This window comes from Oryx dammah, unplaced genomic scaffold, assembly GCF_014754425.2.
Source record: "Oryx dammah isolate SB20612 unplaced genomic scaffold, SCBI_Odam_1.1 HiC_scaffold_5, whole genome shotgun sequence".
Classification (NCBI taxonomy): Eukaryota; Metazoa; Chordata; class Mammalia; order Artiodactyla; family Bovidae; genus Oryx; species Oryx dammah.
Window position 1 is genome coordinate 28,470,819 of NW_024070189.1, and position 6,220 is coordinate 28,477,038.

The 6,220-nt window shown below is 43.2% G+C and overlaps 1 protein-coding gene across 1 annotated transcript in view; it reads right to left on the reverse strand.

Annotated features, from left to right (window-relative positions):
• ATG10 (autophagy related 10) overlaps positions 1-3,586 on the reverse strand; it is a 266,281-nt gene extending 262,695 nt beyond the window's left edge. The window contains exon 1 of the mRNA XM_040239430.1: positions 3,521-3,586. The gene's annotated coding sequence lies outside the window, so the exon portion shown is untranslated. The remainder of the gene's footprint in view (positions 1-3,520) is intronic.
• Positions 3,587-6,220: the final 2,634 nt, after the last annotated feature.

The window sequence follows — 6,220 nt, forward strand, 5'->3', positions numbered from 1 at the left end:
CCAACATCAGGAAGAACCACCCTTGAAGGGGTTGTTTGGAAATGAGTAGGATCATACTGGATTGTAACAAAGAGGTGGGGTGGGGCATGCAGCAATGCAGTCTGCTATTGCCATTTAGTGCTCAAAGACCAAGTATAATAAGCATTCTGCAATGTACAGAACAGTTCCATAAAAATGGTGGTTAAGCCAACAAAGGTCCATCTAGTCAAAGCTACGGTTTTTTCAGTAGTCATGTATGGATGTAAGAGTTGGACCATAAAGCTGAGCACCGAAGAACTGATGCTTTTGAACTGTGGTGTTGGAGAAGACTCTTTGAGTGTCCCTTGGACTGCAAAGGAAATCAAACCAGTCCATCCTAAAGGAAATCAGTCCTGAATATTCATTGGAAGAACTGAAGCTGAAGCTGAAACTCCAATACTTTGGCCACTTGATGTGAAAAACGGACTCATTGGAAGAGATCCTGATGCTGGGAAAGACCGAAGACAGGAGGAAAAGGGGATGACAGAGGATGAGATGGTTGGATGGCATCACTGACTCAATAGACATGAGTTTGAGTAAGCTCCAGGAGTTGGTGATGGACAGAGGAGCATGGCGTGCTGCAGTCCATGGAGCTGCAAAGGATTGGAGATGACTGAGCAACTGAACTGAACTGAGCCCTCTTTGAGAAAAAATGAGAAGCAGGTTAGGCTTAACAAAGTCTGATGAACTTAACCCTAGGGCTTCTTTGTATGTTTTTGAATGTGTATCTGTTATCACAATATACATTTCACTCACTAAATACATCCAAGGAAGCTGTGTTTTTCCTCAGCAAGTGATATGTTTCCTTCTTTTCAATGACCATCATGAAGCTCAGAACTTAGTCTATATACCACCACTATATATTTGAGTATAATACACTCCATCTGGAGGAAGAAATGGCAACCCCTGCTGGTATTCTTGCCTGTAGAATTCTATGGACAGAGGAGCCTAGAGTGCAACAGTCCATGGACACAAAGAGTCAGACACAACTGAGCACGCACACACCCAATATACCCCAACCTCATCTTTGTATTCACGTCTCATTTTTTCACAACTCTCATTTATCTTTGTTTTGTATGTTTTTATATTATGTACAGTTTGTTGTTGTTATTTAGTCACTCAGTTGTGTCTGACTCTTTGCAATCCCACAAACTGTAGCCCACCAGGCTCCTCTGTCCATGGAATTTCCCATGCAAGCATAATGGAGTCCGCTGCCATTTCCTTCAGGGGATCTTCCTGACCCAGGGATCACACTCAAGTCTCCTCCACTGTAGGCGGATTCTTTACCATTGAGCCACCCTATGAATTAAAAACCATATTAGCTTGTTACATCCTCATAGCAATCCTATGAGGTAGTTACTATGATTTTCTTCATTTTATAGATGAAGAAATTGGGATAGAGAGGTTAAGTAATTTGTCCAAGGTACCAGCTGTTAAATGTGGCAATTTGACCTAAGGCAGTCAGTGTGGAATCAGAGCTTCTGCTCTAGAGTAATTACGTTTCAGGTAATCCTTGAATTATAAAAGGATACTGAAAGGCAGAGCTACTACAAAAAATGATGATGAGTGAATCTAGGAACAGGCTGAAATGAGGCAGAGTAGACAGGTAAAGAGCCTAAGTAGAGAATGTAGATTAAGGAATACTGGAATACTGGGGTGTTTGTATGTATATGTGGAGGGCGGGTGGTGCAGTTTCTAAATCTACTTAAAACTCTATAGAGAGATTCTATTTGAAACAGTAAACAAAAGGAAACTATAAATTCTTGAACTCAAAAGAGATGATTAGTTTTTTCCAAAAGCTATTATACAACAGTGATGTGAACTAACCCTAACTTTGAAGCTAAATTCATATTAGTAAATATTCTTTCTGGGTCCTGTAAACCTACACAATCAAGCACTTTAAGGCCTCGGGTGCCAGTTACATTAGATGACCCTTGGGTTCTGCATAATTTTCAGCAGCCTTTCCCTAATTTGGATGTTTTTAGGTAGGATTTAGCTTCCATCCCCTATTTTCCAATTGTTTTATACCCAGAAATATGGCCCCTGAAGACACTTGTTAATCACCAAACAATCTCTAGGACATTTTGTTGTTATTAAGTTTCCCTGATAATGTTTATGTCTCAAACACTCCCTCTAGGGTCCCTAACACATCGCTAAAGCTGACTCATTGTAAAAGACCCTGATGCTGGGAAAGATTGAGGGCAGGAGGAGAAGGGGACGACAGAAGATGAGATGGCTGGATGGCCTCACCGACTCAATGGAGGTGGGTTTGTATAGACTCCAGGAGTTGGTGATGGACAGGAAGGCCTGGCGTGCTGCAGTTATGGGGTTGCAGAGTCCAACACGACTGAGCAACTGAACTAACTGAACACATCTCTAGGCTTCAAAGATATCAATTATTAAATCAAGCCGTCTTAAAGAAATTACTTATATAAACTTTAACCTACTTGTTTTTCCTAAGGGGTTGCTTATCATTCTCAGAAACTTAAAAGCTCATTTTGTAACTGTCCTATTTTGTCCATATTTGACCCTTCAGAAGCAAGGATAGGTGGAGTACTACTCAGGGCCTATGCTTTCCAATTCTTTAAAGTATGTTTTTACTACTAAAGAGTGAGGCCATTGTCAAAGTGTAATTTTTGAAACGTTATAAACACGATTCATACAAAGTGAGCCCGTGGCAAAGACTTACTGAATTCATAATGAAGTAACAAGCTGAATGGTAAAAATTATTTTTAAAAATCTTGGAAATAGGGCAATAAAACTATAACCTTCAGCATAATTTTTTTTTCTCCCAGTCAGAAGTAATTTGCATCTCCATTAGACAAAAAAAAAAGTAACTGCAAAGCCTGGGCCCTAATCAATACTATGTCAAGCAAAAGTATAGTTCCCTAGATAATTGAGTCTCTAACAGGTGGGCCTATTAGACAAGGTTCTACTTTGAAAAGACAGTGTAGCGATCCTTTTGCCTTTTAGAGGATGTTTATCATAAAAGGTTGGCTCTATAAATCAGGTAACTAACATTCCTTTATCCCGCCCATCTCCCAGTCATCATTTTAGATACTATGAGTAGACAGGTTACTTGGAAGAAAAATTCCTACTACTTAAAGAATAATAATTCCTTCAGGTTAAATAATACTTGACTAATGGAATACCAGTACATTTATATCCTTTGTTTCAAGATTAGAAGGCAAAGACATTCTAAATGGGGACTGGCTTTAAACCCGGGGTAGGAACTACCTAAGTAGAGGGTAAGGTCACGATAGTGGCCCAGGAGTGGGGTCCAGACCCGGGGGCAGCTCGTCCCCACACCGCGGTTCCACCGTGACCAGGCCTGCATTTCACTGGCGGGAGCCCCGCGTCCCCGCCCTTCTGTTCAGGGCTGGGCTGTTTCCCGCCCACCCCCCGCCCTCCCTTCCCCCCTATCTCAGGAGTTGTGTGACGCCCGGGCGAGCAAGAGAGCGGGGAAGAAGACTCTGCGGGCAAAAACTGTGGGAATACTCACCCCGCTCCGCTCGGCCCCAGACCCGGCCGCCCAGCCCAGCGGGGGCGGGGCGACGGAGTTGGGGGAGGGGAGCTGGGGTGAGGGCCCCACCGCCCAGCCAGCGATCGCGAGGACCACAGCATTGGGCCCCCGGGGCCAAACGGGGCTGCGGCAGAGGAGCAGAGCCAACCAGCAGGGACGCCCGCCACTGAAAGAACCCTAGGCCGCCCTCAGCGCCGTCGCCTGAGGCGACTCAGAGGGAGCATGCGCACTGCATCTCCCGCACACCGCGGGACCTGGCTCGCGTCGGCGGCTGACGTCGTGGGCCGCGTGCGTCTGGACCGGGCCCGGGGGCGTGACCTCCCTGGGGTTTCCAACGGCCGCCGCCGAGGCTCCGCCCCGCACCTCACTGGCCTCGAGAACCCCCAGGAGGCGGTGGGTTAAATCAGCACGGCACAAAGGAGGCGCATTGAGAAAGGGGAGGGGTTGTCAGCGACTTCAAGAGTCTCTGCATACTCTCCTCCAACAACCAACCAAATATCTAGAAAATAAAAGGATGCCGAATGGAGAAAGGTAGGGCAAGAATGGAGCTGAACCATTCAGGGCGCCTGGAGTGTTCTCAGAGGTTGGAGAACCGTGCCGGCTCTCAAAACACACACTGCCAAACTACTGTGAGCACAATTAAGCACTAGCACGACCACCTTTAAAACTTACGGACCGATATAGAAGTTAGGGACTGGAGAATTGACCATAGTACCGTCTGGCACAAAGCTCAAGGCGGAAAAAAACTAGCTGCAGAATTAAATTGGGGCGCGGGGTGGTGGAATTAAAAAAAACTAGAGAAAATGCAGGGAGTAACAGGGGTGATCCAACTGAAATACTGAAAATGCAACGGCAGACATCTGAGGGAAAACTAGCATCTGCTCCTTTTAACACGACAGAATTAAATTTGTGTCAAAAGAAATGAGTAAATACAGGCAAAGAAGTGAAAGGAAAACCTGCCTTCAAACATACAGAGCATGGTGTTGATCTTGTACCACAGTTATGTAAGATGTCACCACTGGAGAAAGTTAGGTGTTGAATGCTCAGAACTCTATGTACTATTTTTACAATTTCCTGTGAGTTTACAATTATTTCAAAGTACTGTGTGTGTGTGTGTGTGTGTGTGTGTGTGTGTATCGCTCAGTCGTGTCGACTCTGCGTGCCATGGACTATAGCCCGTCAGGCCCCTCTGTCCATGGAATTCTCCAGGTCTCTCACATTGCAGGCAGCTGCTTTATTAACTGAGCCAAAAGGGACAACCCTGATCAGTGTCAGAGGAAGGGATGACTAAAAAGGGGCTTGAGGAAATTTTGAGGGGTAATAGAACTTTACCTTCGTTTGCCAAAACTCTTAAAAGAGATTTTACTGCGTGTAAAATAGCTTAAAACTCAATTTTAAAGAAGATACCAGTAGTAAAGATGAGTGTCCTAACATGTTTGAACAACTGTAGATATAAATTAATTGGATAACTGCCAATTAAAATTATCCGCTTGCTTTTTTTAAAAGCATGGGGCAGTGAGAGAATTTCAGCTGGTGGGTGTCTCCAACTTTACCCAGTTATTTTAAAAACATAATTCTTTTTTTTCCTTTTTTTTTTTTTTTTGCCTTATGAATACTTTTACTGTTACATTGAAATAAGGCTGGTGACCCAGAATCATATCCCTGCCCTTCCCTCTGTTGGAAATCAGTTGCTCCTGAGTTTCGGGAGGAAGCATTTCCCCCGGTTATTGTTTGTAGAAAAAGGCTTTTGTCTCCTAGACCTTCTGTGAGTCCCAAAGAGCAGATCCAAGCAGTTACTGGTTTGGGGAATTAATGAAGCTCAGGTTCTTGATGTCTCATCACAAAGAATCAGTGAGAAACATAGTGATGGAGAAGAAGTGGATTTATTTAGAAAGAGACATACTCCACAGAGTGTGCCATTTCAAAAGTCAAGAGCAACCTTAAAAATATAAATCTGTAATACAAAGATGAGAATGCATTCCTTTACATTGTATTCACTAATTAGAAACACTTTTCATGCATCAACACCACCACATCATATTAAAATTTTTAATTCAAGATGGTTTTAAGTTTTATAATTAACCTTGTTGTTGTTGTTGTTGTTCAGGTGCTAAGTCGTGTCTGACTCTTTGTTGACCCCAAGAATGGTAGTACACACCAGGCTTCCCTATCCTTCACTATCTCTTGGAGTTTGCTCAAACTCATGTCCATTGAGTTAATGATGCTATAAATGCATAGTTGGCCTACCAAAAGCAACAAACTAAAGTAAATAAGGTAACTTCCATGTACTTCTTCTCATCATATCAGTCATGACGGAGGATGGTACTGGCAGTCTGTACTCTGTAGAGTACTTTAGGTCAGAGTCTGTCTTTGGTGCATCTTCAGCCTCCAGCAGGGCTCCTCACAAGTAATTAGTATTTGAATAAAACTATGAATTAATCACAAAAGGAGAAAAAGGAAAGTATAAAATTTATTGAGCACCTACCACAAACCAGTAGCTTTTATTTAATATTCTATTTTTATTTATTTTATTTATTTATTTGGCTGCACCAGGTCTTAGTTGTAGCACATGATATCTTCGATCTTCCTTGTGGTGTGTGGGGTCTTTTATTTGTGTCATATGGGATCTAATTCCCTGACCAGAGATCAAACCCAGGCCCCTTGCATTAAGAGCAGAGT